Below are 23,354 nucleotides of genomic sequence, written 5' to 3' on the forward strand. Positions count from 1 at the left end.
TAAAACACTTAACACTCTATAATACATTTAAATGATTGTAATAAATAGAGCGGTAAAACACGTCTTTCTAAAAGCCAGCATATTATATAAATAGTGAAGAAAAAACAAAAGCTTACAGCACCTGGTATTCCCAGGCGGTCTCCCATCCAAGTACTAACCAGGCCCCACGCTGCTTTGCTTCCGAGATCAGACGAGATCGGGCGGTCTCAGCGGAGTATGGCCGTAAGCGAGGGCTGCTCCAAAAAGTGGGCTATTTAAAGATCAGCCTCCGTAAAAGCCAGCATATTATATAAATAGTGAAGAAAAGGCAAAAGCTTACAGCACCTGGTATTCCCAGGCGGTCTCCCATCCAGAGTTACTAGATTAAAATGGGGTCAGATTTAACTGTGAGAGATGACTAGTGGTTAAAAGAATGAGACATAAAAGAAGATTGGTTTAAATAGATTTGGTTTATATACAAGGTTCACATAAAAGACTTTAAAACAACACGATAAAACTAGGTAAATGCTGTTAAAAGAATACAGTTCATTTGTCCATACCCTAAAAACAGTCCAAGAATCCTAGTGTGTTGATAAGTCCAATGTGAGTGTCCACCATTGTATATACAATCCACAGAAAGTGTAATCCAAAGTTTGCAGGTGGTGAATGGAAAGGTGAGCTCTAAAATTAGCAAACTCCTTAATCCAACAGTTTGGTGACTGTCCTTTGTTTGTCATGCTGCTCTCTTATACAGTTGTACTTCCTGCTTCCTGTCATGTGTCTAGTCACATGGCAGGCCAACCATCCATTTATTTAAGACACACACACACTTAAAATGTTAAGAGCAATAAAATGGCCTAAAAAAACATGTAAAACACTTAACACTCTATAATACATTTAAATGATTGTAATAAATAGAGCGGTAAAACACGTCTTTCTAAAAGCCAGCATATTATATAAATAGTGAAGAAAAGGCAAAAGCTTACAGCACCTGGTATTCCCAGGCGTTCTCCCATCCAAGTACTAACCAGGCCCGACGCTGCTTTGCTTCCGAGATCAGACGAGATCGGGCGGTCTCAGCGCAGTATGGCCGTAAGCGAGGGCTGCTCCAAAAAGTGGGCTATTTAAAGATCAGCCTCCGTAAAAGCCAGCATATTATATAAATAGTGAAGAAAAGGCAAAAGCTTACAGCACCTGGTATTCCCAGGCGGTCTCCCATCTAAGTACTAACCAGGCCCGACGCTGCTTTGCTTCCGAGATCAGACGAGATCGGGCGCTCTCAGCGCAGTATGGCCGTAAGCGAGTACTGCTCCAAAAAGTGGGCTATTTATAGATCAGCCTCCGTAAAAGCCATCATATTATATAAATAGTGAAGAAAAGGCAAAAGTTTACAGCACCTGGTATTCCCAGGCGGTCTCCCATCCAGAGTTACAACATTAAAATGGGGTCAGAATTAACTGTGAGAGATGACTAGTGGTTAAAAGAATGAGACATAAAAGAAGATTGGTTTAAATAGATTTGGTTTTTATACAAGGTTCACATAAAAGACTTTAAAACAACACGATAAAACTAGGTAAATGCTGTTAAAAGAATACAGTTCATTTGTCCATACCCTAAAAACAGTCCAAGAATCCCAGTGTGTTGATAAGTCCAATGTGAGTGTCCACCATTGTATATACAATCCACAGAAAGTGTAATCCAAAGTTTGCAGGTGGTGAATGGAAAGGTGAGCTCTAAAATTAGCAACTCCTTAATCCAACAGTTTGGTGACTTTTTTTGTCATGCTGCTCTCTTATACAGTTGTACTTCCTGCTTCCTGTCATGTGTCTAGTCACATGGCAGGCCAACCATCCATTTATTAAAGACACACACACACTTAAAATGTTAAGAGTAATAAAATGGCCTAAAAAACATGTAAAACACTTAACACTCTATAATACATTTAAATGATTGTAATAAATAGAGCGGTAAAACACGTCTTTCTAAAAGCCAGCATATTATATAAATAGTGAAGAAAAGGCAAAAGCTTACAGCACCTGGTATTCCCAGGCGGTCTCCCATCCAAGTACTAACCAGGCCCGACGCTGCTTTGCTTCCGAGATCAGACGAGATCGGGCGGTCTCAGCGCAGTATGGCCGTAAGCGAGGGCTGCTCCAAAAAGTGGCCTATTTAAAGATCAGCCTCCGTAAAAGCCAGCATATTATATAAATAGTGAAGAAAAGGCAAAAGCTTACAGCACCTTGTATTCCCAGGCGGTCTCCCATCCAAGTACTAACCAGGCCCGACGCTGCTTTGCTTCCGAGATCAGACGAGATAGGGCGGTCTCAGTGCAGTATGGCCGTAAGCGAGGGCTGCTCCAAAAGGGGGGGGGGGGGGGTGAAGTGAGGCCAAGTATGGTGACCCATACAAGGAATTTGTGCTCTGCATTTAACCCATCCAAGTGCACACACACAGTAGTGAACACACACACACCGTGAACACACACCCGGAGCAGTGGGCAGCCATTGCTGCGGCGCCCGGGGAGCAGTTGGGGGATCGGTGCCTTGCTCAAGGGACTCACCTCAGTCGTGGTATTGAGGGTGGAGAGAGTGCTGTACATTCACTCCCCCCACCTACAATCCCTGCCGGACCTGAGACTCGAACCTGCAACCTTTCGGTTACAAGTCCGACTCTCTAACCATTAGGCCACGGCTGCCCCCAAAGTGGGCTATTTAAAGATCAGCCTCCGTAAAAGCCAGCATATTATATAAATAGTGAAGAAAAGGCAAAAGCTTACAGCACCTGGTATTCCCAGGCGGTCTCCCATCTAAGTACTAACCAGGCCCGACGCTGCTTTGCTTCCGAGATCAGACGAGATCGGGCGCTCTCAGCGCAGTATGGCCGTAAGCGAGTACTGCTCCAAAAAGTGGGCTATTTATAGATCAGCCTCCGTAAAAGCCATCATATTATATAAATAGTGAAGAAAAGGCAAAAGCTTACAGCACCTGGTATTCCCAGGTGGTCTCCCATCCAGAGTTACAACATTAAAATGGGGTCAGAATTAACTGTGAGAGATGACTAGTGGTTAAAAGAATGAGACATAAAAGAAGATTGGTTTAAATAGATTTGGTTTTTATACAAGGTTCACATAAAAGACTTTAAAACAACACGATAAAACTAGGTAAATGCTGTTAAAAGAATACAGTTCATTTGTCCATACCCTAAAAACAGTCCAAGAATCCCAGTGTGTTGATAAGTCCAATGTGAGTGTCCACCATTGTATATACAATCCACAGAAAGTGTAATCCAAAGTTTGCAGGTGGTGAATGGAAAGGTGAGCTCTAAAATGAGCAAACTCCTTAATCCAACAGTTTGGTGACTGTCCTTTGTTTGTCATGCTGCTCTCTTATACAGTTGTACTTCCTGCTTCCTGTCATGTGTCTAGTCACATGGCAGGCCAACCATCCATTTATTTAAGACACACACACACTTAAAATGTTAAGAGCAATAAAATGGCCTAAAAAAACATGTAAAACACTTAACACTCTATAATACATTTAAATGATTGTAATAAATAGAGCGGTAAAACACGTCTTTCTAAAAGCCAGCATATTATATAAATAGTGAAGAAAAGGCAAAAGCTTACAGCACCTGGTATTCCCAGGCGGTCTCCCATCCAAGTACTAACCAGGCCCGACGCTGCTTTGCTTCCGAGATCAGACGAGATTGGGCGGTCTCAGCGCGGTATGGCCGTAAGCGAGGGCTGCTCCAAAAAGTGGCCTATTTAAAGATCAGCCTCCGTAAAAGCCAGCATATTATATAAATAGTGAAGAAAAGGCAAAAGCTTACAGCACCTGGTAATCCCAGGCGGTCTCCCATCTAAGTACTAACCAGGCCCGACGCTGCTTTGCTTCCGAGATCAGACGAGATCGGGCGCTCTCAGCGCAGTATGGCCGTAAGCGAGTACTGCTCCAAAAAGTGGGTTATTTATAGATCAGCCTCCGTAAAAGCCATCATATTATATAAATAGTGAAGAAAAGGCAAAAGCTTACAGCACCTGGTATTCCCAGGCGGTCTCCCATCCAGAGTTACAACATTAAAATGGGGTCAGAATTAACTGTGAGAGATGACTAGTGGTTAAAAGAATGAGACATAAAAGAAGATTGGTTTAAATAGATTTGGTTTTTATACAAGGTTCACATAAAAGACTTTAAAACAACACGATAAAACTAGGTAAATGCTGTTAAAAGAATACAGTTCATTTGTCCATACCCTAAAAACAGTCCAAGAATCCCAGTGTCTTGATAAGTCCAATGTGAGTGTCCACCATTGTATATACAATCCACAGAAAGTGTAATCCAAAGTTTGCAGGTGGTGAATGGAAAGGTGAGCTCTAAAATTAGCAAACTCCTTAATCCAACAGTTTGGTGACTGTCCTTTGTTTGTCATGCTGCTCTCTTATACAGTTGTACTTCCTGCTTCCTGTCATGTGTCTAGTCACATGGCAGGCCAACCATCCATTTATTTAAGACACACACTTAAAATGTTAAGAGCAATAAAATGGCCTAAAAAAACATGTAAAACACTTAACACTCTATAATACATTTAAATGATTGTAATAAATAGAGCGGTAAAACACGTCTTTCTAAAAGCCAGCATATTATATAAATAGTGAAGAAAAGGCAAAAGCTTACAGCACCTGGTATTCCCAGGCGGTCTCCCATCCAGAGTTACAAGATTAAAATGGGGTCAGATTTAACTGTGAGAGATGACTAGTGGTTAAAAGAATGAGACATAAAAGAAGATTGGTTTAAATAGATTTGGTTTATATACAAGGTTCACATAAAAGACTTTAAAACAACACGATAAAACTAGGTAAATGCTGTTAAAAGAATACAGTTCATTTGTCCATACCCTAAAAACAGTCCAAGAATCCCAGTGTGTTGATAAGTCCAATGTGAGTGTCCACCATTGTATATACAATCCACAGAAAGTGTAATCCAAAGTTTGCAGGTGGTGAATGGAAAGGTGAGCTCTAAAATTAGCAACTCCTTAATCCAACAGTTTGGTGACTTTTTTTGTCATGCTGCTCTCTTATACAGTTGTACTTCCTGCTTCCTGTCATGTGTCTAGTCACATGGCAGGCCAACCATCCATTTATTAAAGACACACACACACTTAAAATGTTAAGAGTAATAAAATGGCCTAAAAAACATGTAAAACACTTAACACTCTATAATACATTTAAATGATTGTAATAAATAGAGCGGTAAAACACGTCTTTCTAAAAGCCAGCATATTATATAAATAGTGAAGAAAAGGCAAAAGCTTACAGCACCTGGTATTCCCAGGCGGTCTCCCATCCAAGTACTAACCAGGCCCGACGCTGCTTTGCTTCCGAGATCAGACGAGATCGGGCGGTCTCAGCGCAGTATGGCCGTAAGCGAGGGCTGCTCCAAAAAGTGGGCTATTTAAAGATCAGCCTCCGTAAAAGCCAGCATATTATATAAATAGTGAAGAAAAGGCAAAAGCTTACAGCACCTGGTATTCCCAGGCGGTCTCCCATCCAGAGTTACAACATTAAAATGGGGTCAGAATTAACTGTGAGAGATGACTAGTGGTTAAAAGAATGAGACATAAAAGAAGATTGGTTTAAATAGATTTGGTTTTTATACAAGGTTCACATAAAAGACTTTAAAACAACACGATAAAACTAGGTAAATGCTGTTAAAAGAATACAGTTCATTTGTCCATACCCTAAAAACAGTCCAAGAATCCCAGTGTGTTGATAAGTCCAATGTGAGTGTCCACCATTGTATATACAATCCACAGAAAGTGTAATCCAAAGTTTGCAGGTGGTGAATGGAAAGGTGAGCTCTAAAATTAGCAAACTCCTTAATCCAACAGTTTGGTGACTGTCCTTTGTTTGTCATGCTGCTCTCTTATACAGTTGTACTTCCTGCTTCCTGTCATGTGTCTAGTCACATGGCAGGCCAACCATCCATTTATTTAAGACACACACTTAAAATGTTAAGAGCAATAAAATGGCCTAAAAAAAACATGTAAAACACTTAACACTCTATAATTCATTTAAATGATTGTAATAAATAGAGCGGTAAAACACGTCTTTCTAAAAGCCAGCATATTATATAAATAGTGAAGAAAAGGCAAAAGCTTACAGCACCTGGTATTCCCAGGCGGTCTCCCATCCAGAGTTACAAGATTAAAATGGGGTCAGATTTAACTGTGAGAGATGACTAGTGGTTAAAAGAATGAGACATAAAAGAAGATTGGTTTAAATAGATTTGGTTTATATACAAGGTTCACATAAAAGACTTTAAAACAACACGATAAAACTAGGTAAATGCTGTTAAAAGAATACAGTTCATTTGTCCATACCCTAAAAACAGTCCAAGAATCCCAGTGTGTTGATAAGTCCAATGTGAGTGTCCACCATTGTATATACAATCCACAGAAAGTGTAATCCAAAGTTTGCAGGTGGTGAATGGAAAGGTGAGCTCTAAAATTAGCAAACTCCTTAATCCAACAGTTTGGTGACTGTCCTTTGTTTGTCATGCTGCTCTCTTATACAGTTGTACTTCCTGCTTCCTGTCATGTGTCTAGTCACATGGCAGGCCAACCATCCATTTATTAAAGACACACACACACTTAAAATGTTAAGAGTAATAAAATGGCCTAAAAAACATGTAAAACACTTAACACTCTATAATACATTTAAATGATTGTAATAAATAGAGCGGTAAAACACGTCTTTCTAAAAGCCAGCATATTATATAAATAGTGAAGAAAAGGCAAAAGCTTACAGCACCTGGTATTCCCAGGCGGTCTCCCATCCAAGTACTAACCAGGCCCGACGCTGCTTTGCTTCCGAGATCAGACGAGATCGGGCGGTCTCAGCGCAGTATGGCCGTAAGCGAGGGCTGCTCCAAAAAGTGGGCTATTTAAAGATCAGCCTCCGTAAAAGCCAGCATATTATATAAATAGTGAAGAAAAGGCAAAAGCTTACAGCACCTGGTATTCCCAGGCGGTCTCCCATCTAAGTACTAACCAGGCCCGACGCTGCTTTGCTTCCGAGATCAGACGAGATCGGGCGCTCTCAGCGCAGTATGGCCGTAAGCGAGTACTGCTCCAAAAAGTGGGCTATTTATAGATCAGCCTCCGTAAAAGCCATCATATTATATAAATAGTGAAGAAAAGGCAAAAGCTTACAGCACCTGGTATTCCCAGGGGGTCTCCCATCCAAGTACTAACCAGGCCCGACGCTGCTTTGCTTCCGAGATCAGACGAGATCGGGCGCACTCAGCGCAGTATGGCCGTAAGCGAGGACTGCTCCAAAAAGTGGGTTATTTATAGATCAGCCTCCGTAAAAGCCATCATATTATATAAATAGTGAAGAAAAGGCAAAAGCTTACAGCACCTGGTATTCCCAGGCGGTCTCCCATCCAGAGTTACACCATTAAAATGGGGTCAGAATTAACTGTGAGAGATGACTAGTGGTTAAAAGAATGAGACATAAAAGAAGATTGGTTTAAATAGATTTGGTTTTTATACAAGGTTCACATAAAAGACTTTAAAACAACACGATAAAACTAGGTAAATGCTGTTAAAAGAATACAGTTCATTTGTCCATACCCTAAAAACAGTCCAAGAATCCCAGTGTGTTGATAAGTCCAATGTGAGTGTCCACCATTGTATATACAATCCACAGAAAGTGTAATCCAAAGTTTGCAGGTGGTGAATGGAAAGGTGAGCTCTAAAATTAGCAAACTCCTTAATCCAACAGTTTGGTGACTGTCCTTTGTTTGTCATGCTGCTCTCTTATACAGTTGTACTTCCTGCTTCCTGTCATGTGTCTAGTCACATGGCAGGCCAACCATCCATTTATTTAAGACACACACACACTTAAAATGATAAGAGCAATAAAATGGTCTAAAAAAACATGTAAAACACTTAACACTCTATAATACATTTAAATGATTGTAATAAATAGAGCGGTAAAACACGTCTTTCTAAAAGCCAGCATATTATATAAATAGTGAAGAAAAGGCAAAAGCTTACAGCACCTGGTATTCCCAGGCGGTCTCCCACCCAGAGTTACAAGATTAAAATGGGGTCAGATTTAACTGTGAGAGATGACTAGTGGTTAAAAGAATGAGACATAAAAGAAGATTGGTTTAAATAGATTTGGTTTATATACAAGGTTCACATAAAAGACTTTAAAACAACACGATAAAACTAGGTAAATGCTGTTAAAAGAATACAGTTCATTTGTCCATACCCTAAAAACAGTCCAAGAATCCCAGTGTGTTGATAAGTCCAATGTGAGTGTCCACCATTGTATATACAATCCACAGAAAGTGTAATCCAAAGTTTGCAGGTGGTGAATGGAAAGGTGAGCTCTAAAATTAGCAAACTCCTTAATCCAACAGTTTGGTGACTGTCCTTTGTTTGTCATGCTGCTCTCTTATACAGTTGTACTTCCTGCTTCCTGTCATGTGTCTAGTCACATGGCAGGCCAACCATCCATTTATTAAAGACACACACACACTTAAAATGTTAAGAGTAATAAAATGGCCTAAAAAACATGTAAAACACTTAACACTCTATAATACATTTAAATGATTGTAATAAATAGAGCGGTAAAACACGTCTTTCTAAAAGCCAGCATATTATATAAATAGTGAAGAAAAGGCAAAAGCTTACAGCACCTGGTATTCCCAGGCGGTCTCCCATCCAAGTACTAACCAGGCCCGACGCTGCTTTGCTTCCGAGATCAGACGAGATCGGGCGGTCTCAGCGCAGTATGGCCGTAAGCGAGGGCTGCTCCAAAAAGTGGGCTATTTAAAGATCAGCCTCCGTAAAAGCCAGCATATTATATAAATAGTGAAGAAAAGGCAAAAGCTTACAGCACCTGGTATTCCCAGGCGGTCTCCCATCTAAGTACTAACCAGGCCCGACGCTGCTTTGCTTCCGAGATCAGACGAGATCGGGCGCTCTCAGCGCAGTATGGCCGTAAGCGAGTACTGCTCCAAAAAGTGGGCTATTTATAGATCAGCCTCCGTAAAAGCCATCATATTATATAAATAGTGAAGAAAAGGCAAAAGCTTACAGCACCTGGTATTCCCAGGGGGTCTCCCATCCAAGTACTAACCAGGCCCGACGCTGCTTTGCTTCCGAGATCAGACGAGATCGGGCGCACTCAGCGCAGTATGGCCGTAAGCGAGGACTGCTCCAAAAAGTGGGTTATTTATAGATCAGCCTCCGTAAAAGCCATCATATTATATAAATAGTGAAGAAAAGGCAAAAGCTTACAGCACCTGGTATTCCCAGGCGGTCTCCCATCCAGAGTTACACCATTAAAATGGGGTCAGAATTAACTGTGAGAGATGACTAGTGGTTAAAAGAATGAGACATAAAAGAAGATTGGTTTAAATAGATTTGGTTTTTATACAAGGTTCACATAAAAGACTTTAAAACAACACGATAAAACTAGGTAAATGCTGTTAAAAGAATACAGTTCATTTGTCCATACCCTAAAAACAGTCCAAGAATCCCAGTGTGTTGATAAGTCCAATGTGAGTGTCCACCATTGTATATACAATCCACAGAAAGTGTAATCCAAAGTTTGCAGGTGGTGAATGGAAAGGTGAGCTCTAAAATTAGCAAACTCCTTAATCCAACAGTTTGGTGACTGTCCTTTGTTTGTCATGCTGCTCTCTTATACAGTTGTACTTCCTGCTTCCTGTCATGTGTCTAGTCACATGGCAGGCCAACCATCCATTTATTTAAGACACACACACACTTAAAATGTTAAGAGCAATAAAATGGCCTAAAAAAACATGTAAAACACTTAACACTCTATAATACATTTAAATGATTGTAATAAATAGAGCGGTAAAACACGTCTTTCTAAAAGCCAGCATATTATATAAATAGTGAAGAAAAGGCAAAAGCTTACAGCACCTGGTATTCCCAGGCGGTCTCCCATCCAAGTACTAACCAGGCCCGACGCTGCTTTGTTTCCGAGATCAGACGAGATTGGGCGGTCTCAGCGCGGTATGGCCGTAAGCGAGGGCTGCTCCAAAAAGTGGCCTATTTAAAGATCAGCCTCCATAAAAGCCAGCATATTATATAAATAGTGAAGAAAAGGCAAAAGCTTACAGCACCTGGTATTCCCAGGCGGTCTCCCATCCAAGTACTAACCAGGCCCGACGCTGCTTTGCTTCCGAGATCAGACGAGATCGGGCGGTCTCAGCGCAGTATGGCCGTAAGCGAGGGCTGCTCCAAAAAGTGAGCTATTTAAAGATCAGCCTCCGTAAAAGCCAGCATATTATATAAATAGTGAAGAAAAGGCAAAAGCTTACAGCACCTGGTATTCCCAGGCGGTCTCCCATCTAAGTACTAACCAGGCCCGACGCTGCTTTGCTTCCGAGATCAGACGAGATCGGGCGCTCTTTTTTTTTTTTTTTTTTTTTTATTAAAGAAATTTCATAATACAAATTTTCCAATGTGTGCTTCACATTAGAAGTCTCACGACATAAAATAAATAAACATGAAAAAATACATCACATTATCATCAACAAAGCAAAAGGAACACATTAAACATAAGATGAATTTTCAACCAATAGAAACATCAACAATACAATATAGTTGTCCACACAAAGACGAAAGAAAAGAAAAAAAAATTAAAAATAAGATAAAATATAATCTACTCATCTCGTATTTTTTGTTTAAAATCATGCCTTTTATACTTAAGATTTAGAAAGCTCTTTCTCTTCCTGGCAATTTGCACATGAAATTCTCTAAAACATTACAAACTGTTGGTGTAAAAACATCATAAAAAGCTTTCAGCATATTTTCACTTTTAAAATACACATATAATTGTTCTACATATACTTCTATTTTCCTTTTAAAAACAGTCCAAACCTCTAACACCATTTTTTCTTTTTTGGCCACAATTCTTCTTTCCCAAATTGCGCTTTTCATTAACATTATACACAGATTTATAAACTTTTTGTGTTGACCCTTCTTTTCCCAACCAAACATCACTACTCTTTTCCATTCCATTACACTTTCATCCCAACCTTCGCTCACATCTTTAATTAAACATTTACATTTCCTTAGAAAATCCTCCAATTCCTTACAATATAAAAACAAATGTAAAATCCCCTCTTCTTTTTCATGACACACTTTACACATTGGATTTTGTTCCATTCCCACCTTGTTTAAAACAGACTCAGTAAAAACCGCTTTATGCCTTATAAAATATTCCAAACATCCTAACTTTGTTTCAACACACCTCCCCCTCATGTTTCTCCATATACATTCTTCTTTTAGATCCTTGAATTTTTCCACCCAGTACTTATTTACAATCGGCTCTTTAAAAACACCATCTCTAAAAACACAATAAAACATTTTTACAGTACATTCTTTAAAATCATACATTTTTCCCCCCAGTTTCACAAAAATATTTCCCTCTGTTTGCTCTCCTTCCATACTCTCTATTCTTTTAATCCACTCTTTGGGTATTGCATTTTTAATAATTTCATATTTATTTGTTATTTCTTGTTTACTATATTCTTCTTTTGCTTCCTCCATCGCATCCACAATATATTGTATCGGTAAAAAACCCTCTTTAAATTCATACAAAACATCTCTCACTCTTGTTATCCCCACATCCATCCATTTTTTAAAAAATATTGCTTTCTCTTGTTTTAAAATGTTGTTATTTAAGAACAGAGGTTGATTTAAAATGTTTTCTCTTCCATGCGGATTGTACTCGATTTTCGTTAAAAAATTCCCCCAGGCACTAAAAATTTCTCTATAAAATTCGGGTAATCCTTCCGTCATCCAAATTTTTGTTTTCATCCATAATATTCCGTCCCCCATGTTAAAATCCCCACATTTGTTTAAAAAGTATTTCATTGTTTTTTTCCACTCAGTTTTGTTATCTTGTTGCAGGTATTTCTTAACAATTTTTACTCTCAACGCATTTTTTCGCTGTTCCACATCCATTAAACCTAAGCCCCCCTTCTCTATCGCCCCTAAAATCGTATTATGTGCAATCCTTGCTGGTTTCCCCTCCCATAAAAAGTCAAGAAAACATTTCTTCAACCTCCGTTCTGTCCATAAAGGTATTTCAGAAACATATAAAACATACCAAAGTTTAGAAACCATTAAAACATTCAATATTAAAACCTTCCCCTTCAAGTTTAAAGTTCTCAATTTCCAAAAATTTAATCTTCTCTCTATATCTGTTACTAGTTGCTCCCACATTTCATCTCTTACTTTCCTCTCATTCTTTCCCATTACAACTCCTAAAATCCTCATTTCTTCCACTTCCTTAAAATTAAAACAATCCATTAAAACCATAGCTTTACCAAATCTCATATATACCGTTTTCTCCTCATTTACTTTACTTCCAGACCCACTACAATATTCTTTTACCAACTTCATAACTTCTTTAACACTCTCTTTTCCCTTTACAATTATTGTTGTGTCATCAGCATATTGAAAAACTTTCCCCTCAGCCTTATTTCCCTCAATTTCTATCCCTATTATTCTTTCATTCTGTTTTATAGCCAGTCCCAAGGGTTCAGAAACAAGTGAGTACAATAATGCTGAGAGTGGACAACCCTGTCTTATTGACCTTGTTATTTTAAAACACTCTGTTAAAAACCCATTACATTTTATCTTTGTTAGTGCACCCTTATATAAAATCTCAATCCATTTAATAAAATTTTCCCCGAACCCAAAACTCCTTAAAACCTCAAATAAATACCCGTGCTCAACCCTATCAAAAGCTTTTTCAAAATCCAAACTAATTATATATCCTTCTTCATTTTTTTCTTTCATGTACCATATCGTGTCCCTTATACTCATTGTTATGTCGGCTATATCTCTTCCTTTGACTCCATATGCTTGGTTTGTTTTAATTATACTTGGCATTACTTCCTTTAATCTGTTTGCTAAAACCTTCGCTAAAATCTTAAGATCTGTATTCAACATCGTGATTGGTCTGTAGTTTTTTAGATCTACTTTTTCTCCTTTCCTTTTATATATCAATTTCATTAACCCCATCCTTGTTCTTTCATTAATCTCTTCCTTTTCAAAAATTTCTTTAACCCTTATGTGTTGTTAGGGACGTTTTCGTCCACTGAGGGGTGCTGTTGAGTCTTAATTTGGCCACAACTTTTTCTCTGTTAAAGCAAATGGAATGATTTTTGGTGACTAATCTTATTTTGATACATATTTTGGGAAAATGCTTTGAAATTTTTCAAAAACTCAACAGTACACTTTGGGCAAATTTACTACCCTTTCGTTATGTTTCGTGGCTGAAAACAGCCACTACTTTAAACTGCTGTAAAAATGTATCAGATAAATATTTTTTCAATTTTTTTGGCATAAATCTATTAATCAACCTCAGTCCTGCTCAAAAATACTAAATGTTTAAAAAAAATTCAGGATTTTATCTCTTTAATTGCCAAATTCCTAAATGATGTCACTGATTTGGGGAAAAACCCCCCACAAAATTACTAATTTTAAATATAAAAGGTAATTGTGGCCTGGATTTTTTTTTACCTTTTTAACAGTCTTGGACATGTGAACGATTAGTAAGAAGATTGGCTTTCATGCATTGTGAGTTTTGGCGCAGCATCCGATTTTCTTTTTTTCTCCCTGCAACAAAAAGCTTAGTTTTACATAGAGTTCTATGGAGTATAACAACATATTATAGTGTGCGTGTATGTATGTGTGTGTGAGCGTGTGTGAGTGTGTGAAAGTGAGTGAAAGTGTGTGAAAGTGTGAGAGAGACCTTTGTGCACCTTGATACCCCTGAGAAAATCTAAATAAGCACCTCAGCTCTCAGAATGACATGGAGTAAACAAAAATAAAGAAAGTATATTTATGTATTTGTTTACCATATAGTTCTGAGAGCTGAGGTGCTTTTTTTTATTTTCTGAGGTGTATCAAGGTGCACAGAGGTCTCTCTCACACTCACAGACACTCACACACACTCTCATACACTCGCACACACTTTCACACACTCACACACACTCACACACACATACATACACGCACACTATAATATGTCGTTATACTCCATAGAACTCTATGTAAAACTACGCTTTTTTTTGCAAAGGCCTATCTAAAGGGTTAATGGGGCCAACTGATAATCAACAGTACAATTTACAAATTTGACCCCTTCCCAACAGGGAAAACCACAAACAATCAAGAATTCAGCATTATATGGTGTCATGGCTTTGCAATCAAAAAATGTGGTTATAATGGAAGTCAATGGGGCAAAAACAGCCACAAACAATAAATGAGGGAGAAAAAATGAAAATCTGATGCTGCGCCAAAACTAACAATGCATGAAAGCCAATGTTCTCACTAATCTTTCACATGTCCAAGACTGTTAAAAAGGTAAAAAAAAATCCAGGCCACAATTACCTTTTATATTGAAAATGAGTAATTTTGTGTTTTTTTTTTTCCCAAAATCAGTGACATCATTTAGGAATTTGGCAATTAAAGAGTTAAAATCCTGAATTTTTTTTTAACATTTAGTATTTTTGAGCAGGACTGAGATTGATTAATAGATTTATGCAAAAAAATTTGAAAAAAATATTTATCTGATACATTTTTACAGCAGTTTAAAGTAGTGGCTGTTTTCAGCCACGAAACATAACGAAAGGTTGTAAATTGAAACAATGCACAAGGGTTAAAAACCTCATTTAAAATCTTTGTTAAAACTTCTTTAAAACAAACATAAAATTCAGTTCCCAAACCATCTATTCCTGGACTTTTCTTTTTATTCAGTTGATTTATTGCTCTTTCAATCTCGTCTTCCCTGATTTCTTGGTCACATTCTTTTTTATGTTCCTCACTTACTTTTGCTTTTATCTGATTCAACAGTTCCTTTTTTTCCTCCTCTTCCACCCCCCTTGCACTAAACAGATCCTCATAAAAATTCTTTATTTCTTTTAAAATCTTTTCATTCCCTTCTACAATTTCCCCATTTTCCCCTCTTATTTCTTTTATCGTTTCAGCTTTCCCTCTCTTTTTTTCCAGATCAAAAAAGAACTTTGTACATTTTTCTCCCTCCACCACATATTTTGCTTTGCTTCTTAACCTCGCCCCCTCATATTCCTTTTCTTCTATTTCTTTCAGTTTCCCCTCCATTTCCTTTATCTTTTGTATGTCTTGAAATTCTTTATTCAGTTCCATTTCCAAACTTTCCTTTATTCCTCTTTCTTTGGATCTTTTGCATTTCTGAATAACACTACAATACCTGATTGAGAATTTTTTGATTAAAAACTTTACACTCTCCCACCATATTCTCTTATCCTCTTCATACATTCCATTTTCCTTTTCTTTTTCTATAATTTCTTTCACTTTTAAAACATAATCTTCATTCTTTAAAATCTGTGTATTTAAAATCCATACTCCCGGACCTCTTTGCATTTGACTCCAGTCCAACTTAAAAGATAAAATCTTATGATCGCTAAAACTTGTTTCTTTGTACTTAATATTTTCTATAAAATTCTCCACATTTCTTGTACATAAAACATAGTCAATTCTAGTTTGGCATACAAACTGCCCTACTATTTGTCTTCTCGAAAATTCTTTTTTCTTTTCATTTCTTTCTCTCCACACATCTATCATATTATTTTCATCCATTAATGCTTTTAATTCTTTTCTTCCTGTATCTGTTTTAAAAACCATTCCTTCAGCCATATCCTGTTTACTAAAGACTGTGTTAAAATCCCCCATCATAATTATTTCTTTATACTTCTTTACAATGTTTCTTAAAACATTAAAAAACTCTTTCTTTTCCTTATCTTCCACTGGTGCATGTACATTTACTAAAATCAAATCTCTTCCTTCATATTTTGTCTCAACTACCAAACATTTCCCCATCTTGTCCTTATACACACTTTTACTCACTTTAAAAACATCGTCCTTCATTAAAAAAGCCACACCTCTCCCAGCCCGCCCATCTCCATTATTATATAAAATACCTCCATCCCATCTCTTTTTATAATCATTCATCACATTTTCTCTCCAGTTTGTTTCTTGTAATGCAACAATGTCTTCCCTTTTACATTTTTCTTTTACTTTTTCAAACTTCCTCATGTCCATCAGACCCCTTGCATTAAAAGCAACACAACTTAAAACCATTAAAAGTAAATAAAAAAAATACATAAAAATCATTATTCATCATTTTCTCCCTCCAGGACCCTTAGCACATCAAATCTGTTAGTCTCTGTCATAATCTTTTTTCTTGCACTTTCCAAATTTGGTTTTACCTTCAGTGCTCTCCTTCTTATTTGTCCTTTCCCTCCTCTGTCTTTGTCCATTTTGTCCATCTTTATTCCCTCTTCATTGTCCGTTTCTTTAACTTGATCCAACCTTCCTTGTCCATCTCTCTCCACATCACCCAGAAAAGTATTAAAACTGTCCGACATCTCCATCTCTGTCCATTGAGTGTCCTGCTCCACTGTTTGTTCGTTATTATTAATGTTGTCTTCTCTTCTTTCTCCTTCCTCTCTGCAGCTCGGTCCTCCTTCCGTTTCTTTTTGTTGTAGTCCTTCCTCCTCGTTGTTTCCTTCATGCACCTGTCTGCCCACCTGTTCTTCCCTTCCTCCTTCCTCTCCCTCCATCCAACATTCACATTTATTTAAAACTTCCTGACACCCCGGGCACCTGACAGCATTGCAATCTTGTGCAAAATGTCCCCTCTCCTCACATTTGTAGCACACAAAATTTGGGCATTCTATTAGCAGGTGATCCGGGCTCATGCACAGCCTACAGGTCTTCACCTGATGGCTGTGCATCACCCGGAAGTACTGCGGCCCTTCGGCTGTTTCTAGCCGTGTGCTATATGGCAACGATGCCACTTGCTTGGGGAACCTCACCTTAAGGAACCTTGTTCCATCTTCAATGTCGGTGCCCGGGTAGCGTCTTCTTTTAATTTTGGTAATGGGATCAACTCCCCATCCCTCCAATTTTCCTAAAATTTCTTTGTCATCCAGGTAGACAGGCAGGTGCATGAAGGAAACAACATAATCCCTGTTTTGTAGATTTTTTACTTCACAGTCCACTCTTTTTATTCTTAGTCCATCAATTAGTTTTTCACACGTTTCTTCTTTTTCCATTGTCAGTTCGTATTCTTTCCCTTGTCTTGGTCTTAGTGCTAAAATTTTGCCATGTCCACATTGTTCCGTTACAGCTTTAATAATGTCCTCCGCTCTCACCCCAATCACATTCTCCACATTCACAATCACTGTAGCTTCCTTTAAATATTGTCGCTCAACAAACTTTTCTCTTACTTCCTGTTTTTTTCCATTTGTAGCTCGTGGTCGTTTATCCAGTCCAATGTCGTTTGCCGTGCGTGTTCCTCCTGCCAGTCCAGTCTCGTTTGCCGTGCATGTTCCTCCAGCCAGTCCAGTGTCCATTGCCGTGCGTGTTCCTCCTGCCAGTCCAGTGTCGTTTGCCATCCGTCTCTCTCCAGCCAGTTCTGTTTCGTAATCCATTAATCCGTCCGTTTTTTTTAAAGAAAAATAAATTAAGAAAAAAAAAGGTTTAACCACCCTCCAGCCAGCAAAAATGCTGCTGTTAGGTGGTTTTATAACTGAAAAAAACACAAAAAAACTAACTTAAAGTAAAACCACTCACAAAACAAACAAAAAAAATCTAACACAAAATGGAGGAGAGCCTTCCTCTCCCAACTGCTGCCAACCACTTCCTGTTGCACTCTAGCGCTCTCAGGTGGCGGTATGGCCGTAAGCGAGTACTGCTCCAAAAAGTGGGCTATTTATAGATCAGCCTCCGTAAAAGCCATCATATTATATAAATAGTGAAGAAAAGGCAAAAGCTTACAGCACCTGGTATTCCCAGGCGGTCTCCCATCCAGAGTTACAAGATTAAAATGGGGTCAGATTTAACTGTGAGAGATGACTAGTGGTTAAAAGAATGAGACATAAAAGAAGATTGGTTTAAATAGATTTGGTTTATATACAAGGTTCACATAAAAGACTTTAAAACAACACGATAAAACTAGGTAAATGCTGTTAAAAGAATACAGTTCATTTGTCCATACCCTAAAAACAGTCCAAGAATCCCAGTGTGTTGATAAGTCCAATGTGAGTGTCCACCATTGTATATACAATCCACAGAAAGTGTAATCCAAAGTTTGCAGGTGGTGAATGGAAAGGTGAGCTCTAAAATTAGCAAACTCCTTAATCCAACAGTTTGGTGACTGTCCTTTGTTTGTCATGCTGCTCTCTTATACAGTTGTACTTCCTGCTTCCTGTCATGTGTCTAGTCACATGGCAGGCCAACCATCCATTTATTTAAGACACACACACACTTAAAATGTTAAGAGCAATAAAATGGCCTAAAAAAACATGTAAAACACTTAACACTCTATAATACATTTAAATGATTGTAATAAATAGAGCGGTAAAACACGTCTTTCTAAAAGCCAGCATATTATATAAATAGTGAAGAAAAGGCAAAAGCTTACAGCACCTGGTATTCCCAGGCGGTCTCCCATCTAAGTACTAACCAGGCCCGACGCTGCTTTGCTTCCGAGATCAGACGAGATCGGGCGCTCTCAGCGCAGTATGGCCGTAAGCGAGTACTGCTCCAAAAAGTGGGCTATTTATAGATCAGCCTCCGTAAAAGCCATCATATTATATAAATAGTGAAGAAAAGGCAAAAGCTTACAGCACCTGGTATTCCCAGGGGGTCTCCCATCCAAGTACTAACCAGGCCCGACGCTGCTTTGCTTCCGAGATCAGACGAGATCGGGCGCACTCAGCGCAGTATGGCCGTAAGCGAGGACTGCTCCAAAAAGTGGGTTATTTATAGATCAGCCTCCGTAAAAGCCATCATATTATATAAATAGTGAAGAAAAGGCAAAAGTTTACAGCACCTGGTATTCCCAGGCGGTCTCCCGTCCAGAGTTACACCATTAAAATGGGGTCAGAATTAACTGTGAGAGATGACTAGTGGTTAAAAGAATGAGACATAAAAGAAGATTGGTTTAAATAGATTTGGTTTTTATACAAGGTTCACATAAAAGACTTTAAAACAACACGATAAAACTAGGTAAATGCTGTTAAAAGAATACAGTTCATTTGTCCATACCCTAAAAACAGTCCAAGAATCCCAGTGTGTTGATAAGTCCAATGTGAGTGTCCACCATTGTATATACAATCCACAGAAAGTGTAATCCAAAGTTTGCAGGTGGTGAATGGAAAGGTGAGCTCTAAAATTAGCAAACTCCTTAATCCAACAGTTTGGTGACTGTCCTTTGTTTGTCATGCTGCTCTCTTATACAGTTGTACTTCCTGCTTCCTGTCATGTGTCTAGTCACATGGCAGGCCAACCATCCATTTATTTAAGACACACACACACTTAAAATGTTAAGAGCAATAAAATGGCCTAAAAAAAACATGTAAAACACTTAACACTCTATAATACATTTAAATGATTGTAATAAATAGAGCGGTAAAACACGTCTTTCTAAAAGCCAGCATATTATATAAATAGTGAAGAAAAGGCAAAAGCTTACAGCACCTGGTATTCCCAGGCGGTCTCCCATCCAGAGTTACAAGATTAAAATGGGGTCAGATTTAACTGTGAGAGATGACTAGTGGTTAAAAGAATGAGACATAAAAGAAGATTGGTTTAAATAGATTTGGTTTATATACAAGGTTCACATAAAAGACTTTAAAACAACACGATAAAACTAGGTAAATGCTGTTAAAAGAATACAGTTCATTTGTCCATACCCTAAAAACAGTCCAAGAATCCCAGTGTGTTGATAAGTCCAATGTGAGTGTCCACCATTGTATATACAATCCACAGAAAGTGTAATCCAAAGTTTGCAGGTGGTGAATGGAAAGGTGAGCTCTAAAATTAGCAACTCCTTAATCCAACAGTTTGGTGACTTTTTTTGTCATGCTGCTCTCTTATACAGTTGTACTTCCTGCTTCCTGTCATGTGTCTAGTCACATGGCAGGCCAACCATCCATTTATTAAAGACACACACACACTTAAAATGTTAAGAGTAATAAAATGGCCTAAAAAACATGTAAAACACTTAACACTCTATAATACATTTAAATGATTGTAATAAATAGAGCGGTAAAACACGTCTTTCTAAAAGCCAGCATATTATATAAATAGTGAAGAAAAGGCAAAAGCTTACAGCACCTGGTATTCCCAGGCGGTCTCCCATCCAAGTACTAACCAGGCCCGACGCTGCTTTGCTTCCGAGATCAGACGAGATCGGGCGGTCTCAGCGCGGTATGGCCGTAAGCGAGGGCTGCTCCAAAAAGTGGCCTATTTAAAGATCAGCCTCCGTAAAAGCCAGCATATTATATAAATAGTGAAGAAAAGGCAAAAGCTTACAGCACCTGGTATTCCCAGGCGGTCTCCCATCTAAGTACTAACCAGGCCCGACGCTGCTTTGCTTCCGAGATCAGACGAGATCGGGCGCTCTCAGCGCAGTATGGCCGTAAGCGAGTACTGCTCCAAAAAGTGGGCTATTTATAGATCAGCCTCCGTAAAAGCCATCATATTATATAAATAGTGAAGAAAAGGCAAAAGCTTACAGCACCTGGTATTCCCAGGCGGTCTCCCATCCAGAGTTACAAGATTAAAATGGGGTCAGATTTAACTGTGAGAGATGACTAGTGGTTAAAAGAATGAGACATAAAAGAAGATTGGTTTAAATAGATTTGGTTTTTATACAAGGTTCACATAAAAGACTTTAAAACAACACGATAAAACTAGGTAAATGCTGTTAAAAGAATACAGTTCATTTGTCCATACCCTAAAAACAGTCCAAGAATCCCAGTGTGTTGATAAGTCCAATGTGAGTGTCCACCATTGTATATACAATCCACAGAAAGTGTAATCCAAAGTTTGCAGGTGGTGAATGGAAAGGTGAGCTCTAAAATTAGCAAACTCCTTAATCCAACAGTTTGGTGACTGTCCTTTGTTTGTCATGCTGCTCTCTTATACAGTTGTACTTCCTGCTTCCTGTCATGTGTCTAGTCACATGGCAGGCCAACCATCCATTTATTTAAGACACACACACACTTAAAATGTTAAGAGCAATAAAATGGGCTAAAAAAACATGTAAATCACTTAACACTCTATAATACATTTAAATGATTGTAATAAATAGAGCGGTAAAACACGTCTTTCTAAAAGCCAGCATATTATATAAATAGTGAAGAAAAGGCAAAAGCTTACAGCACCTGGTATTCCCAGGCGGTCTCCCATCCAAGTACTAACCAGGCCCGACGCTGCTTAGCTTCCGAGATCAGACGAGATCGGGCGGTCTCAGCGCAGTATGGCCGTAAGCGAGGGCTGCTCCAAAAAGTGGGCTATTTAAAGATCAGCCTCCGTAAAAGCCAGCATATTATATAAATAGTGAAGAAAAGGCAAAAGCTTACAGCACCTGGTATTCCCAGGCGGTCTCCCATCTAAGTACTAACCAGGCCCGACGCTGCTTTGCTTCCGAGATCAGACGAGATCGGGCGCTCTCAGCGCAGTATGGCCGTAAGCGAGTACTGCTCCAAAAAGTGGGCTATTTATAGATCAGCCTCCATAAAAGCCATCATATTATATAAATAGTGAAGAAAAGGCAAAAGCTTACAGCACCTGGTATTCCCAGGCGGTCTCCCATCCAGAGTTACAAGATTAAAATGGGGTCAGATTTAACTGTGAGAGATGACTAGTGGTTAAAAGAATGAGACATAAAAGAAGATTGGTTTAAATAGATTTGGTTTATATACAAGGTTCACATAAAAGACTTTAAAACAACACGATAAAACTAGGTAAATGCTGTTAAAAGAATACAGTTCATTTGTCCATACCCTAAAAACAGTCCAAGAATCCCAGTGTGTTGATAAGTCCAATGTGAGTGTCCACCATTGTATATACAATCCACAGAAAGTGTAATCCAAAGTTTGCAGGTGGTGAATGGAAAGGTGAGCTCTAAAATTAGCAAACTCCTTAATCCAACAGTTTGGTGACTGTCCTTTGTTTGTCATGCTGCTCTCTTATACAGTTGTACTTCCTGCTTCCTGTCATGTGTCTAGTCACATGGCAGGCCAACCATCCATTTATTTAAGACACACACTTAAAATGTTAAGAGCAATAAAATGGCCTAAAAAAACATGTAAAACACTTAACACTCTATAATACATTTAAATGATTGTAATAAATAGAGCGGTAAAACACGTCTTTCTAAAAGCCAGCATATTATATAAATAGTGAAGAAAAGGCAAAAGCTTACAGCACCTGGTATTCCCAGGCGGTCTCCCATCCAAGTACTAACCAGGCCCGACGCTGCTTTGCTTCCGAGATCAGACGAGATCGGGCGCACTCAGCGCAGTATGGCCGTAAGCGAGGACTGCTCCAAAAAGTGGGTTATTTATAGATCAGCCTCCGTAAAAGCCATCATATTATATAAATAGTGAAGAAAAGGCAAAAGCTTACAGCACCTGGTATTCCCAGGCGGTCTCCCATCCAGAGTTACAACATTAAAATGGGGTCAGATTTAACTGTGAGAGATGACTAGTGGTTAAAAGAATGAGACATAAAAGATTGGTTTAAATAGATTTGGTTTATATACAAGGTTCACATAAAAGACTTTAAAACAACACGATAAAACTAGGTAAATGCTGTTAAAAGAATACAGTTCATTTGTCCATACCCTAAAAACAGTCCAAGAATCCCAGTGTGTTGATAAGTCCAATGTGAGTGTCCACCATTGTATATACAATCCACAGAAAGTGTAATCCAAAGTTTGCAGGTGGTGAATGGAAAGGTGAGCTCTAAAATTAGCAACTCCTTAATCCAACAGTTTGGTGACTTTTTTTGTCATGCTGCTCTCTTATACAGTTGTACTTCCTGCTTCCTGTCATGTGTCTAGTCACATGGCAGGCGAACCATCCATTTATTAAAGACACACACACACTTAAAATGTTAAGAGTAATAAAATGGCCTAAAAAACATGTAAAACACTTAACACTCTATAATACATTTAAATGATTGTAATAAATAGAGCGGTAAAACACGTCTTTCTAAAAGCCAGCATATTATATAAATAGTGAAGAAAAGGCAAAAGCTTACAGCACCTGGTATTCCCAGGCGGTCTCCCATCCAAGTACTAACCAGGCCCGACGCTGCTTTGCTTCCGAGATCAGACGAGATCGGGCGGTCTCAGCGCAGTATGGCCGTAAGCGAGGGCTGCTCCAAAAAGTGGGCTATTTAAAGATCAGCCTCTGTAAAAGCCAGCATATTATATAAATAGTGAAGAAAAGGCAAAAGCTTACAGCACCTGGTATTCC

At 38.6% G+C, this 23,354-nt stretch overlaps 24 non-coding genes and 1 pseudogene across 24 annotated transcripts; all 25 read right to left on the reverse strand.

Annotated features, from left to right (window-relative positions):
• Positions 1-109: 109 nt before the first annotated feature.
• LOC141307515 (5S ribosomal RNA) lies at positions 110-228 on the reverse strand. The gene has a single exon (XR_012346468.1). It is a non-coding gene; the product is annotated as a 5S ribosomal RNA (ribosomal RNA).
• A 730-nt stretch (positions 229-958) lies between these two features.
• Positions 959-1,077, reverse strand: LOC141307687 (5S ribosomal RNA). The gene has a single exon (XR_012346637.1). It is a non-coding gene; the product is annotated as a 5S ribosomal RNA (ribosomal RNA).
• Positions 1,078-1,161: 84 nt separating this feature from the next.
• Positions 1,162-1,280, reverse strand: LOC141306913 (5S ribosomal RNA). Its single transcript, XR_012345869.1, has one exon. It is a non-coding gene; the product is annotated as a 5S ribosomal RNA (ribosomal RNA).
• A 723-nt stretch (positions 1,281-2,003) lies between these two features.
• Positions 2,004-2,122, reverse strand: LOC141307320 (5S ribosomal RNA). Its single transcript, XR_012346273.1, has one exon. It is a non-coding gene; the product is annotated as a 5S ribosomal RNA (ribosomal RNA).
• Positions 2,123-2,206: 84 nt separating this feature from the next.
• Positions 2,207-2,325, reverse strand: LOC141307753 (5S ribosomal RNA; annotated as a pseudogene).
• Positions 2,326-2,748: 423 nt separating this feature from the next.
• On the reverse strand, positions 2,749-2,867 carry LOC141306914 (5S ribosomal RNA). Its single transcript, XR_012345871.1, has one exon. It is a non-coding gene; the product is annotated as a 5S ribosomal RNA (ribosomal RNA).
• A 730-nt stretch (positions 2,868-3,597) lies between these two features.
• On the reverse strand, positions 3,598-3,716 carry LOC141307540 (5S ribosomal RNA). The gene has a single exon (XR_012346492.1). It is a non-coding gene; the product is annotated as a 5S ribosomal RNA (ribosomal RNA).
• An 84-nt stretch (positions 3,717-3,800) lies between these two features.
• On the reverse strand, positions 3,801-3,919 carry LOC141307641 (5S ribosomal RNA). Its single transcript, XR_012346591.1, has one exon. It is a non-coding gene; the product is annotated as a 5S ribosomal RNA (ribosomal RNA).
• A 1,365-nt stretch (positions 3,920-5,284) lies between these two features.
• LOC141307322 (5S ribosomal RNA) lies at positions 5,285-5,403 on the reverse strand. The gene has a single exon (XR_012346275.1). It is a non-coding gene; the product is annotated as a 5S ribosomal RNA (ribosomal RNA).
• A 1,372-nt stretch (positions 5,404-6,775) lies between these two features.
• On the reverse strand, positions 6,776-6,894 carry LOC141307323 (5S ribosomal RNA). The gene has a single exon (XR_012346276.1). It is a non-coding gene; the product is annotated as a 5S ribosomal RNA (ribosomal RNA).
• An 84-nt stretch (positions 6,895-6,978) lies between these two features.
• LOC141306916 (5S ribosomal RNA) lies at positions 6,979-7,097 on the reverse strand. The gene has a single exon (XR_012345873.1). It is a non-coding gene; the product is annotated as a 5S ribosomal RNA (ribosomal RNA).
• An 84-nt stretch (positions 7,098-7,181) lies between these two features.
• Positions 7,182-7,300, reverse strand: LOC141306826 (5S ribosomal RNA). The gene has a single exon (XR_012345783.1). It is a non-coding gene; the product is annotated as a 5S ribosomal RNA (ribosomal RNA).
• A 1,375-nt stretch (positions 7,301-8,675) lies between these two features.
• On the reverse strand, positions 8,676-8,794 carry LOC141307324 (5S ribosomal RNA). Its single transcript, XR_012346278.1, has one exon. It is a non-coding gene; the product is annotated as a 5S ribosomal RNA (ribosomal RNA).
• An 84-nt stretch (positions 8,795-8,878) lies between these two features.
• Positions 8,879-8,997, reverse strand: LOC141306917 (5S ribosomal RNA). Its single transcript, XR_012345874.1, has one exon. It is a non-coding gene; the product is annotated as a 5S ribosomal RNA (ribosomal RNA).
• Positions 8,998-9,081: 84 nt separating this feature from the next.
• Positions 9,082-9,200, reverse strand: LOC141306827 (5S ribosomal RNA). The gene has a single exon (XR_012345784.1). It is a non-coding gene; the product is annotated as a 5S ribosomal RNA (ribosomal RNA).
• A 730-nt stretch (positions 9,201-9,930) lies between these two features.
• On the reverse strand, positions 9,931-10,049 carry LOC141307710 (5S ribosomal RNA). The gene has a single exon (XR_012346660.1). It is a non-coding gene; the product is annotated as a 5S ribosomal RNA (ribosomal RNA).
• An 84-nt stretch (positions 10,050-10,133) lies between these two features.
• LOC141307325 (5S ribosomal RNA) lies at positions 10,134-10,252 on the reverse strand. The gene has a single exon (XR_012346279.1). It is a non-coding gene; the product is annotated as a 5S ribosomal RNA (ribosomal RNA).
• An 8,246-nt stretch (positions 10,253-18,498) lies between these two features.
• LOC141306918 (5S ribosomal RNA) lies at positions 18,499-18,617 on the reverse strand. The gene has a single exon (XR_012345875.1). It is a non-coding gene; the product is annotated as a 5S ribosomal RNA (ribosomal RNA).
• Positions 18,618-18,701: 84 nt separating this feature from the next.
• Positions 18,702-18,820, reverse strand: LOC141306828 (5S ribosomal RNA). Its single transcript, XR_012345785.1, has one exon. It is a non-coding gene; the product is annotated as a 5S ribosomal RNA (ribosomal RNA).
• Positions 18,821-20,190: 1,370 nt separating this feature from the next.
• LOC141306677 (5S ribosomal RNA) lies at positions 20,191-20,309 on the reverse strand. Its single transcript, XR_012345634.1, has one exon. It is a non-coding gene; the product is annotated as a 5S ribosomal RNA (ribosomal RNA).
• Positions 20,310-20,393: 84 nt separating this feature from the next.
• Positions 20,394-20,512, reverse strand: LOC141306920 (5S ribosomal RNA). Its single transcript, XR_012345876.1, has one exon. It is a non-coding gene; the product is annotated as a 5S ribosomal RNA (ribosomal RNA).
• A 730-nt stretch (positions 20,513-21,242) lies between these two features.
• On the reverse strand, positions 21,243-21,361 carry LOC141306693 (5S ribosomal RNA). Its single transcript, XR_012345651.1, has one exon. It is a non-coding gene; the product is annotated as a 5S ribosomal RNA (ribosomal RNA).
• An 84-nt stretch (positions 21,362-21,445) lies between these two features.
• LOC141306921 (5S ribosomal RNA) lies at positions 21,446-21,564 on the reverse strand. The gene has a single exon (XR_012345877.1). It is a non-coding gene; the product is annotated as a 5S ribosomal RNA (ribosomal RNA).
• Positions 21,565-22,290: 726 nt separating this feature from the next.
• On the reverse strand, positions 22,291-22,409 carry LOC141306806 (5S ribosomal RNA). The gene has a single exon (XR_012345763.1). It is a non-coding gene; the product is annotated as a 5S ribosomal RNA (ribosomal RNA).
• Positions 22,410-23,129: 720 nt separating this feature from the next.
• Positions 23,130-23,248, reverse strand: LOC141307326 (5S ribosomal RNA). The gene has a single exon (XR_012346280.1). It is a non-coding gene; the product is annotated as a 5S ribosomal RNA (ribosomal RNA).
• Positions 23,249-23,354: the final 106 nt, after the last annotated feature.

This window comes from Garra rufa, unplaced genomic scaffold, assembly GCF_049309525.1.
Source record: "Garra rufa unplaced genomic scaffold, GarRuf1.0 hap1_unplaced_002, whole genome shotgun sequence".
NCBI lineage: Eukaryota > Metazoa > Chordata > Actinopteri > Cypriniformes > Cyprinidae > Garra > Garra rufa.